This window comes from Lepus europaeus, chromosome 12 (genome assembly GCF_033115175.1).
Source record: "Lepus europaeus isolate LE1 chromosome 12, mLepTim1.pri, whole genome shotgun sequence".
Taxonomy (NCBI): domain Eukaryota; kingdom Metazoa; phylum Chordata; class Mammalia; order Lagomorpha; family Leporidae; genus Lepus; species Lepus europaeus.
In genome coordinates, this window is record NC_084838.1 from 67,360,820 (window position 1) to 67,374,540 (window position 13,721).

At 38.0% G+C, this 13,721-nt stretch overlaps 1 long non-coding RNA gene across 1 annotated transcript in view; it reads right to left on the reverse strand.

Annotated features, from left to right (window-relative positions):
• The window catches only part of LOC133771885 (uncharacterized), a 423,974-nt gene that overhangs the window by 392,671 nt on the left and 17,582 nt on the right, over positions 1-13,721 (reverse strand). The window contains exon 2 of the long non-coding RNA XR_009867647.1: positions 2,790-2,967. This is a non-coding gene — a long non-coding RNA (uncharacterized LOC133771885). The remainder of the gene's footprint in view (positions 1-2,789; positions 2,968-13,721) is intronic.

The window sequence follows — 13,721 nt, forward strand, 5'->3', positions numbered from 1 at the left end:
AAGATTTAACTTCAAGACTGAAATCACCTATGGCCAAGTGCATAATTCCCTTTTAATACTTTTTGTGTATATTATTAAATTGCCCAAAGAGTTTTTGTAGTACATTTCTCAAAAAGAACTCAAACAGTACTTTACACTTTGTGTTTCTGTGTGGGTGCAAACTGTTGAAATCTTTACTTAATATATACTAAATTGATCTTCTGTATATAAAGAGAATTGAAAATGAATCTTGATGTGAATGGAAGGGGAGAGGGAGCGGGAGAGGGGAGGGTTGTGGGTGGGAGGGAAGTTATGGGGGAAAAAAAACCACTGTAATCCAAAAGCTGTACTTTGGAAATTTATATTTATTAAATAAAAGTTAAAAAAATAAAAAAAGAATAGTTACAAAAATGAATGTATGCCTTCCTCACTCTATATTACTCATTAAAGGTGAAAATTATTAACAATTATGTACATATTCTTCTAGATATATAAACATCTACTCAATTGTATATAAGTCTATATATGCACAAGAATGTTTCAAAAATTCATGGAAAGTGGAATTAAAAGATAAGCTTACTTTTGTGTAAAAAAATTGAAATTCAGGTACAGTTTTTTTAAAGATTTATTTTTATTTATTTGCAAGAGTTACACAGAGAGGTAGAGACAGTGAGAAAGGTCTTCCATCTGCTGTTTCACTCCCCAGAAGGCCACAATGGCCAGAGCTGCGCTGATCTGAAGCCAGGAGCTACGGGCTTCCTCTGGATCTCCCATGTGGGTGAGGGGCCCAAGGACTTGGGCCATCTTCTACTGTTTTCCCAGGCCATAGCAGAGAGCTGGATAGGAAGAGGAGCAGCTGGGAATAGAACCGGCGCCCATATGGGAATCCGCCACTTCAGGCCAGAGCTTTAACCCACTGTGCCACAGCACCAGCCCCAGGAACAGCTTTTTTATTATATAGTTTTTTTTCCCCAGGAACTTTTTGAAAACTATATGGATTTCAAGATTTCTCCAAAACAAGGGGCTGCCAGTGTGGCACAGAGGATTCAGCGCTGCCTGCAACACCAGCAACCAATATGGGTGCCGGTTGGAGTCTCAGCTGTACTGTGCCACTCCGATCCAGCTCCCTGCTACTTCTTCCAGAAAAGCAGTAGCAGAAGGTTCAAGGTTTTGGTTTCCTGCCACCCATGTGGGAGACCAGAACGGACTTCCAGGCTCCTCGCTTTGGAATGGCCCATCCCTGGCTGTTACAGCCTTTTGGAGAGTGAACCAGAGGATGGAAGATCTGTCTCTCCTTCTAACTTTGCCTTTCAAAGAAATAACTAGACATTAAAAATTTCTTTCCAAAATAAAATATTTAAATTCCATTTTCTACTAACTTTATGAAGCAGCCATGTACAAATATAGTCATGGCCCTAAATATACACATATATAATTTGTTAATATAAATGTAATCATAGATCTATAACTTGTTTTTTCAATAATCATATAGCATAGATCCATTTCCATTTCAATATATATACAGATATACTATATTTAATAATGATATTCAAGTATATAAGTTTATTATATTGAACTAATTTTCTACTGATGAACATTAAAGCTGCTTCTAGTTTGGGAACTATTATAAACCAACACTGCAACATGTCCTTATAAATAAGTATTTGAGGAGTCATTAGAGTATTTTTATAGAATGAAGTCTGGAAGAATTGCTCAGTCAATGGGTATACACAGTTAAAATTTTGACAGACGTTATCAAATTGCCCACCCACCCATTGATTTGAGAGATACTGTTTCCCAGCATATTCTCCAACATCACATTTTAATTTTTAAAAATATTATAGGAATAAAAATTCTGATTTTTCATGAAGCCAAATATTACAGTTTTGATTCCAGGTCTATTGCTGATGTCCTTCCAACTTGATCCATCACTGTTACATTTATGACATTTTGAAATCCCCTACATCCTCCTTACTCTATACAGGAAACTAAAGCCCAGAGAAGTCAGGTGATGTGCAAGAGCACAAGCTGATGCTTAGTAAAATCAAGGAAGGAATCAATGCAGTCACTCTTCTGCTCATTACTAGTTACTATGCCTGGAAGATATCAGGTTTTACTCATTTTTATAGCCTGCATTGTGACTAGCATAGCAAAGTAAGTCCTAAATAATCATAATAAGTTCCTCTGATCTCTAGTGGTAAGGAGATGTATTAGTAGATGTCTCTAGCGATTATAATACTGAAGTCAAAAGACAGGACTAGGTTTTCATTTACTTCCGGCAACATCATATTGATGGAGATGTGAAAAACCAAACACATACAAAATGTTCAGCAGAGAAGACTATTCAACTCAACAGGCAAATAAATAAAAATCACATAACAATGCTGCATTGTATTTAAAAATGAAGCCTTCAAATGTCATTCCTACCTGAGAAGCAGGGCCCAGCAACACAGGGAGAGTAACTGAAGTCCAAGCACATATTTAAATTATTTAAACTAAGAAATGGTCACTGTCAGATGGATTTCTCCCAAATGAAAATCAGGGGATAAAGTGGTGATAATCTAGCTATGAGGGAAAGCAGGTAGCCATGATCCAGTGAAAGAGCTGGGAATTGGACCTGAGAACTTCCTACCTATTTGTTTCCATTTCTTTATTTAATCCAGCATCTGCACCACCCTCCTATGTTTCCACAAATGTTTTTGTTACCACCAACACCACTTCCCTAATTCTAGGAGGATTACAATTGTACCAGATTTTATTACTACATGATAAACAACATATAGCGGTTAAAAAAAACACCCAATTATTACCTTGCAGTTCTGTGAGTCAGAAATCAGGTCATGGCATATCTGGGTTCCCTGATTAAGAAGTCATCTGGGAGCTGCATTTTCATGTGTATCTTGATGTCTTTTTTCCAGGTGCCTTCTGGTTGCAGGCTGAATTCAGTTTCTTTTGGGTTCAGGACTGAGGTCTCTTCTTTCTTTCTCCCTGTTGGCCAGAAATCACTCTTAGCTCATAGAGGTTGCCTTCACGTTACAGCCATGTGGCCCTCTCACCACATGGCAGCTTGTTCCTTCAAAGCTAAAAGGAACTTCTCTCCTAATCTTCCATGATAACAATATACATAATCAAAAATAATCACCAGGGTGATGATCCCATCACCTTCATCATACTGTATCAACAAAGGAAGAGAAATTATTCCATCATGTTCATAGTTTCCACTCAATGAAGAGAAGAGGATGATACCTAGCAAAATCTCCTTGTTGTGGGAATCTTGGAAATCATCTTAGAATTCTGCCTGCCACGTGAACAAAGCAGATAAAGCCCAAAGTGACCCTGATAAGATATACCACAGAGAGCACTTGGTAGACAAAAAAAAAAAAAAAATCCTCAACCTCATTAGTAACCAATGGTATGAGAATTGAGAATGACAGCAATGACACTACATTCCAGAAGAAGTTTAAGCAAGGTAGAAATGTGATTTTAGGGGGCTGGTGCTGTGGCGCAGTGGGTTAATGCCCTGGCCTGAAGCACCGGCATCCCATACGAGCGCCAGTTCGAGACCTGGTTACTCCACTTCTGATCCAGCTCTCTGCCTTGGCCTGGGAAAGCAGTAGAAGATGGCCCAAGTGCTTGGGCCCCTGCACCCACATGGGAGACCCATAAGAAGCTCCTGACTCCTGGATTCCGATCAGCGCAGCTCCAGCCATTGTGGCCAGTTGGGGAGTAAACCATAAGATGGAAAACCCCTCTTTCTCTCTCTCTCTCTCTCTCTCTCTCTCTCTCTGCCTCTCCTCTCTCCATGTAACTCTTACTTTAAAAAAATAAAAGAAATGTGATTTAAAAAAAAAAGTTTGAGTATATTTTACTGGCTTGAAGCTTGAAAATAATAACTTCTAGCACATTTTAAGAGATAAATAATTGGGGCTGGCACTGTGGTATAGCAGGTAAAGCCACCGCCTGCAGTGCCAGCATCCCATATGGGCACCGGTTTGAGTCCCGGCAGCTCCACATCCAATCCAGCTCTCTGCTATGGCCTGGGAAAGCAGTAGAAGATGGCCCAAGTCCTTGGGCCCCTGCGAAGACCCGGAGGAAGCTCCTGGCTCCTGGCTTCAGATCCGCATAGCTCCCGCCATTGTGGCCAATTGGGGAGTGAACCAGCAGATGTAAGACCTCTCTCTCTCTCTGCCTCTCCTTCTCTCTCTGTGTCACTCTGACTTTCAAATAAATAAAATAAATCTTTAAAAAAATAGAGATAAATAATTGACATTTCAGATTTTTTTAAAACACTAGATAATGGTATTAGCCAAAATCACTATTTGGATTTATTTGCTTAAAAATAATTCACAATATCAAAATATTAGATGCTAAAAACAAATAATATAATCACTAATTGTTGGAATGAACAAATAAATCAGTGTCAATCTTTATAAATAATTCTCCTATGAAAAGGGCTACCTAAACATTAAGTAAGCAGATTCGTTTTCTAAATATAAAGATGTTTTATACCCATGAAAATCTTGTCCTATTCCTTACTGAGTTCACATTTTTTGTTTAATATTGCTTTTTTTACTCTTACATTTTCCATTAAATCTGTTCTCTCATTCTCCTTTCTTTGGATTTTAACTTTTCAGTTAATTCATTTAAATAAAATTTCACTGATGTTGAAACACCCACTGCCTGCTGTTACCTACACAAAAATTCCTTGCCACCCATGGGAAATGAATAAATTTCTACTCCATACTGGGCATAAGATTTTGATCACTAAACTCAACTCTACTTAAGCAAGGATATTCAGAGCCAATGAATTAGTAATTCAAAGTCAGAATGTGTCACAAAATATTTATGTCTACTTGTTTGAAGTAATCAATTCTTGTTGAATTGAAATTGAATTTGAATATTGTTGAAGATTCTTGAGAATTAAATATTTCAAATAAATAAAAAGTTTAACTTATGGCATATTCATACTTTGAATTACTAACTCATTGGCTCTGATACATCCTTGGTTAGGCTGAGTTGAGTAAAATGACCTGAACCCATTGCCCAGCACATAGTGGAAATTTAATGATGGTTCTGAAAGGTAAATCTAAGGGGTGTCAAAGATTTTTCCTTTACTTCCTCTCCCTCATAGCACGTTTTCCTGGCATGAAATAAAAAAATATCCACTATTATTTTATATTAATATTTTTGTTAAAGCTTTCAAATGTGAACAGAGTTGTAGCAGTAGGATTATCAATGTAATACACCCATTCTATCACCTGGCTTTAAAAACTATTATTACATGAGAAGCTTGTTTCATCTCTACTATTAATCACTACTTCTTCCACTATCTCAATTATTTTCAAGAAAATGATATCACTTCATATCATAGAGATGTTTCAACATCTAACTCTAAAAAACTGAGATTCTTGAAGCCAATGTGGCTTGGCAGGTAAAGCCGCCGCCTGTGGTGCCACCATCCCTTAAGGGTGCTGGTTTGAGCCCTAGCTGCTCCATTTCTGATCCAGCTCCCTGCTAATACTCCTGGGAAAACAGTGGAGAAAGCCCCATATGCTTGGGCTCGTGCACCCACATGGGAGACCCGGAAGAGGCTTCTGGCCCCTGGATTCAGATCAGCTCAGCTCTGGTCGTTGTGGCCATTTGGGGAGCGAACCACTGGATGGAAAATCTTTCTCTCTCTCTCTGTAACTCCGCCTTTCAAATAAATTTAAAAATCTTTTAAAAAGAGAGACAGAGAGAAAGAGAGAGAGAGAGATCAGAGATCTAATGTGATAAAATATAGCATAGAAAAAATATTATTTTAAAAAATTGAGATTCATCTTAGAAGGCATAAAGTTATAAACATACTTAACAAAATACCAAAAATAAATAAAGTCATTCCTTAAGTCATCAGATAGCCAAACAGTGTACAGATATCCTTGGTAATCTTATTTTTTTTTTTACTTATATTAACCAGTTTACTATAAAAGATACAACACAGGAAAAGCCAAATTAAAGAAGTGCATAAAACAAAGTATGAGGAGGTTGGGGTAGACACAGGCTTCCATGCCCACTTCATGCACCCATCTATCTAGCACATCAGTGTATATACAAATAGTCCATTTTTCTTCATTTAATTTATCTTGTTCATAATGAAAGCAGTAAAAATTTAAGAAAGATGTTTACCAACATGGAAGCTCATAACATTTTAATAGCTTATTCACGTAAATGAGGATCTGAACAAAGTTCATGTATTGCAATCCGTTTTTCAGGTCTTTTCCCTCTGTTTTGGTTTCTTGCCCTTATTTTTGTTATTTTTGAAGAAATGAGGTCATGTAACCTGTGGCGTTTTCCATAGTTTATCATGCTAATTCCATTACTATAGTGCCATTTATTGAATTCCTTGTCACCTGTTTTTATTATAAGTTAATAGCTGTCTAGATTCCTGATAAGATTCAGATTATCCTTTTCTTAGCAAACTTACTTCACCTGTAACATTTCATACTTCCATATGGCTATCTTTACCTTTTTTGATACTACCAACTATTGGTGATTACATATTAGATGCATTAATTCATTAGGGCTTGCAAAATAGTAATATATGTCGTTCATTTCATTTATTAGATAAAACACTTTCGTATAGGGAAATTTTCCTTCAATTATTTGGCTACTTTGAGATACAATCATAATAATGAAGGACAAACACTTGATTCCTTTTCTTTCAATGTATAAAAAAAGAAAATTAATCAGCAAGGGTCATAAATGACTTGTTTTAATTCTATTATAAACTCACAGATTTAAACATATTTATATTACTCAATCCAGTGCAATTTTTGTCTTAACTGATGCCCAAATTGCTTTATCTTTGACTGACAGGAACTTATTCAAGTTGCCTCCTGAATCTTTTGACTTGATCCAAGCTGGTTTTTAAAAAAATATTTATTTTAGGGGCTGGCATTATCATGCAGCAGGTAAAACCACTGCCTATGATGCTAGCATCTCATAAGCATTAATACATGTTCCGTTGGTTCCACTTCTGATTTAGCTCCCTGCTAACGGCCTGGGAAAAGCAGTGGAAGGTGGTCCAAGTGTTTGGGCCTCTGCCATCCATGTGGGCAACCTGGATGAAGCTCCTGGTTCCTGGCTTCAGCTTGGCCCAGCCCTAGCCATTGCTGCCATCTGGAGAGTGAACAAATAGATGTTTTATTTTATTTCAAAGGAGTAACAGAGAAAGATCTCCCATCTGCTGGTTCACCCTCCAGATAGCCACAATAGCCAGACTGGGCCAGACTGAAACCAAGAGCCAAGAATTCCATCTGGGTCTCCTACATGGATAGCAGGGGGCCAATCACTTGGGCCATCTTCTGCTGCTTTCCAAAGTTCATTAACAGGGAGCTGGATCAGAAGTGGGGCAGCTGGTACTTGAATTGACACTCCAACATGGTCTACCAACATCACAGGTGGCAACTTAACCCACTGTGCTTTGATGTCTGTCTTGATCCAAGCAGTCTTTGATAGCCACCTTGATTTCCAATATTAGAGCTGTTTCAGGCCCATTTTGTATGTTTCTTTTTGCTCCATGCCTAGAATAAGCCATTTCTCAAAAAATAAATAAATAAATAAATAAATAAAAATTCCTGTAAATGGACATGGTAGAAACCACAATCTGGGTACCAATGGTAGACTTTGCTATTAGATTGGTCATCAATTTTAGGCAATCTAAGTTTATAGAGTCAAAAAAAGCTTTTAAAGATAAAATATATCACTATAACCCTCATAATGGCAATTCCAGTTAGGATTCAGGGCTACAGAATTTGTAAGCTGATTTTTATGACATTATTGAAATATACCATAAATTCATTCTTTTAAGTGTACAAATAATGGTTTTTAGTATATTCTCAAATTTGTGCAACCATCACCACAATCAATTTTAGAATATTTTCATCATAAACAAAAGAAGTCCTATATCATTTAGCTGTTACTCTTCAAGTCTCCACATTTCTGCTTCCCTATTTACCCTAAGCATCTCTATTCTAACATCTGTCTCTAAGATTTGCCTAACCTGGATATTTCAGAGAAGTGGAAAAAGATAACACATGCTTTCTTGTATGGCTTCTTTATTTTGCCATCATGTTGTCAAGGTCCATCCTTGACTACTTTAATAATTTTCCATTGTAAGAATTCACTACAATTTGTTGATGCATTCATCAGTTGGTGTATATTTGGGTTGTTTCTGCCATTTTGCAATTATTAATAATATTGTTATTAACTTCTAGTTATGTGTGTAAATATGTTTTCATTTCTCTTGTGTATATTCCAGAAGAATCAATGGATCAAATGGTTTTTCTGTATTTAACTTTCAGAAACACTTTGATAGTTTTTGAAAGTGACTGTACTAATTTATATTTCTATGAACACTGTATGAGTCTTTTTTTTCCCTTAGGATTTATATATTTGAAAGGCAGAGTCTCAAAAAAGGAGAGAGGGAAGAGACACAGAAAGAGAAAGACAGACAGACAGACAGACATTCTATTCGCTGCTTCATTCCCCAAATAGCTGCTGGAACTGGGCCAATATGAAGCCAGGAGCCAGGAGCCTCCTCCAATCTCCCACGTGGGTACAGGGGCCCCAGTACTTGGGCCATCCTCTGCTGCTTTCCCAGGCAGGAAGCTGGGTTGGAAGTGGAGTAGCTGGGACTTGAATCAGTGCCCATACGAGATACTAGCTTCACAGGCGATGGCTTTACCCACTGCACAATGCTGGCCCCTTTATGAGATTCTTATTTCTCCACACCATCACAAACATTTGTTATCATCTGAGTTTTTATTAAAAATATCTGAAGATGTAAAATTGTATCTGTCATTTTCATTTGCATTTCCCTGAATACTAATGATATTGAGCATCATTCATGTGCTTTTTGGTCATTTGTATATTTTCTTTTAATTAATGTCTACTCATATCCTCTGACCAGTTAAGAAACTGAATTATCTCTTTTTATAACTGAGTTGTAAAAGTCCTTTATATACTTTAGATATAATTCCCTTATCAGATAAATTACTTTTTCCTATTCTTTGGGTTGTCCTACAATCTGACCCCTATCTACAGTTCCAGCTTCATCTCTTGCTTCTTACCATCATGAATTCTGATAGTAGAGCCATGTCTTCTTTCCTATCCCATTACCTGAAATCCCTAAATTCTCGCTGAAATGTCTTTTTTCCCTGGTAAATTCTAACTAAACTTTCAGGACAAAGAAGCTTTCCTCAGATGACCTCAAAAACATGACAACGAAACTATATTTTCATATACGTATTACCCGTAATAACTCACTTGTAGTTTACACATTGTTAACACAAGTAGAACTTAATCCTGTAATTAATTATGGAATACCTATATGCTATTGATTCTAAGAGCAATATTCACAGAAGTTCAGAAAAAGGAAAAACAAATTTTGCCTATGAAAGTCAGAAAAAAAATGTCTTCCTGGAGGATGTAGAACTTGAGCTAGAATTATATATAAATAAAAGATTGTAACATTTTAAATGTATTTACATAATTACATATGTCAATGGTAGCCAATACTCATTCTCTTGACAACCTCATTCAAGGTTTAAACTATTTCCTAAGGTACAGCCTTGAGAAGAATAACTATAACCCATGCATAGTCTCTCTCTACATATGAAGACTCTTATTAAATTACATACAGGCAATGATTTTTCTTGAGGCTAGGTTCAGCCCACCTCTCCAAGTCTCATGTTCTTAAAGGAGTACAGGGAATTTTCCTAGTCTGATTTAGTTGTTTTTTTTTTTTTTTAAGCTTAGAAAGGTTGGAATATTATTGCACTCATTTGAGAACTAAAAATGGTAATTTAACTAAACTGCGTCAGTTTCCATGGACCTTAACTGAACTATATCCCTTATTTGGGGCAAAGCATTGCGCGCACGATAGTTCTTGAGGTATGTTATCAGAACTGTTAATTTCCCAGCATCTTATCTTTTTTCATTTTCCATCATAAAATAACTACTATTCATTAAAAATTTACCCAAGATTTTAATTCTGCCTTGACATACAAAAAAACCTTTTAGAATATGATATGGAACATCATATTCTAATTGAATTGATATGTATTTATGACTAAAGAAATAGGCCAATTTATAGCAGGTGCTCTCCCCTACGTAATGTTGCTTGAACTTCAAATCTGCCTTTACCATGTTTGTTTGACTCTACAATTTGAAGTAAATTTCTGCAGAGTTAAAAAAATTAAAAAACTACCTAGAAAGTACAGATACTTGAGGCCTGAGAAAACAGGTTTCTTTTTTCTTAGTCTGGGCAATCACACAGTGTGTGTGACTTCGGATAAAGCTCAAGATTAATATTGATTTTACTTCTTCATTCATGTAAAGAAGCAAGAGGAGGCAACTCTTAGAGCCTTCTTTCATGTTTGCTCTCAGTAAGTGAACTTCTCACCATCATTCCTGGAAATTTATGTCTGAGAGCTACACATGTGGCTGTCCAGTTTGAGTTTATCTCTTTCAATATTCAAGTGGCTCCAGACCACCATCCTTTTTTGGTAAAATCAATTCTCCATTCCAAAGGTTTTTCTACCCAAATTATTGTACGGCAACCAAATGAATACTCAGAAAGTCTATGAATTTATCATTTTTCTCACCTATATAGCAGTCAATTACATAAAAATCTTAGAGATTTTTGGAAGAAGTTCTCTAGGACGGCTGCTGACCTATGATTAATTTCACTATCTCTTTCATCATTGCACCCTACCACCATCAAAACTCAAGTTGTGGTCTGCAATTAAATAAGCCTAGAAGCTGCCACTGTGTCCTATCAGTAGGTAGAAAAGCTGACCAAACTAAAACATCAACAGCTCCTTTGATACCTAAGAAAAGTCAGGTACAGGGCCAACGTCTAGAACTAAAGTTGAGAGATAGGCATATACCCAGAATCTCAATTTACCTGAGAAGTAATACATGAGCAGAAATCATGGCAAGCAGTACGAGGGCAAGAATACTTAATCTGTAATTGTCAAATAGCTGAAAGCTCAGAGTAGACAGGTCTGAGAGTCAGAAACTCCAAGAGAATCTGTCATTTCTTAGGACAGAGCAGTCGGGGGAGAGATTTACACCTTTGTAAATTTTCCCTCCTGAAGCTTTACAGGTTCTCACAGTGAAGATCAGAGGAAAATCACATATTGTGCTTCATGCTTCATGGTTCCAGCAGGGGAAAGAAAAATAATTATTTTGATAGCCAATGTATTGTTTTTCGTAACAAGATATGCCCCCAGGGGAAACTAACCAGTACCTAACCTACTCCAGTTTTATCAGAACTTTAACCTAAGGAAAGGAAAATAAAAACAACTGCAGGCCCCTCAAGCCTTCCTGTCTCACCTGAGAATATGTGAAGGCAGCAAGAAAGGGGCAGCATCTGTGAGGTTCAGAGTCCAGAGGCATAGGCTCTGAAAAGACTGAAGAGAACACTATCCTCCCTCCAAACCTTACAACCACCTTAACTAAAGGCTTTCTACCCACTACGTGTGCAACAATTAAGAAAATCTACAAAGCATATGAAAGGCAAAAAACAAAGCAGTGAGGTAGAGCAAGCCTCAGAAACAGACTCACGAATGCCAAGGATGTTGGAATTATCAAACCAGGAGTTTACAATAACCACAATGAATAAGCTAAATGTTCTGAAAAATAAATTAGATAGCATGCAAGGGCAGAGAGGTGGCAATTATAAAAAAGAATTAAGGGGGCCAGAGCTGTGGCATAGCAGGTTAAGCGGCCACCTGTAGTGCTGGCATCCCATATGGGTGCTGGTTCGAGACGCGGCTGTTCCACTTCTGATCCAGCTCTCTGCTGCGGCCTGGGAAAGCAGTAGAGGATGGCCCAAGTTCTTGGGCCCCTGCACCCATGTGGGAGACCCAGAAAAAGCTCCTGGCTCCTGGCTTCGGATCAGCGCAGCTCCAGCAGTTGCAGCCAACTGGGGAGTGAATCAGTGGATGGAAGAGCTCTCTCTCTCTCTCTTTGCCACTCATTCTCTCTGTGTGTAACTCTGAATTTCAAATAAATAAATAAATCTTAAAGAAAAGAAAGAATTAAAAGAAAAGTTAGAGATAGAAATCACTGTAACAGAAACAAACAATGCCCTTGAATGGATTATTAGTAAACTTTGTTAGACGCAAGTGAGAAAGAACTTGGTAACAACCAAGATGTCCTTGGAAGAGGTGGAGGAAATATGTCAAGGAATAATATAAATAGGTGAAGGAAAAATGAATTCCGGTACATCCAGAGAATACAACAGAGTATTACTCAGCACTGGAAATGAGCTAGTAGGACATAAACTCATCTTACTAAATAAAAACGTCAATCAGAAAAGGTTACATATTATGTTTCCAACTATCTGACATTACAGAAAAGAAAAATCATAGAGACAATAAAAAATAGCTGCCCAAGGGTTAGATGGAGACAGGGATGAATGGGCAGCACACAGAGAATTTTTAGGGCAGTGAAACCACTCTGTACTTTCCTATAATAGTGGATACACATCATTATACATTTGTTTTTGTCCAACCCACAAAATGCACAATATCAAGAGTGATCCCTCAGCAAACTATGTACTTCGAGTGATAGTGATGTATCAATGCAAGTCCATCAATGAAACAAATGTACCTCTCTGGTGAGGGATGCTGGTAAGGAGGAGGTTATACATGTGTAGATGCCTGTGGTATATGGAACACCTCTGCACCTCTCATTCAATTTTGTCGTGAATCTAAAATTTTTCTTAAAAAGTAAAGTCTACTTAAAAAGTTGACTACACAAACAACTTTAGAAATGTGAAAAAGGCCATAGCTTTTCACCAGAATGGTAAGAAGTCCAAGGCAAGACTTTGCACTCCTCACAACTGTAGGCCCATAGCACACGCCTGCTCAAGGAGCAGGAAGATTACTCTGGGTCTTATAAGCTAACAAAAGTAAAGTTCTCCTCCCTGTTAATCCCTTCACCCTATCCCCTACACACAAATGTGATGTGGCTGGGTCGGAAAGGGATCCAGTAACAGAAGCAAGAACCTCTAAAATGAGGTGCCTCAGAAAAGCAGAGTAACTCCTTCCATTTGCCCATGGCCCACTTTAATTTTTTTAGCACCTTTTTGAGATGTAACTGACATATAATCAACCAGATACACCTAAAATGTGCAATTTGTTATTTCAACTCAACTAAGACAAGGAGCATAACCACCATCTCCATAAGAGATTTTCCTACAATGCTAACCCTTCCACCCTTCCTCCCTTTGTCATGGCTATCTTTCCCCAGCCAACTAATGACCTGTTTTGGATTTTTTTTTTTTTTTGACAGGCAGAGTGGACAGTGAGAGAGAGAGAGACAGAGAGAAAGGTCTTCCTTTGCCGTTGGTTCACCACCCAACGGCCGCTGCAGCTGGCGCACCGCACTGATCCGAAGCCAGGAGCCAGGTGCTTCTCCTGGTCTTCCATGCGGGTGGAGGGCCCAAGGACCTGGGCCATCCTCCACTGCACTCCCAGGCCACAGCAGAGAGCTGGACAGGAAGAAGAGAAACTGGGACAGAATCCGGCGCCCCGACCAGGACTAGAACCCAGTGTGCCGGCGCCGCAGGCGGAGGATTAGCCTATTGAACTGCGGCGAAGGCCCTGTTTTGGATTCTTTAATCCAATGTTTTACTTCACTAAGGAGAGGAAATAGGATGCCTGTTAGGCTATCTTGGTAGAAGGGGACAT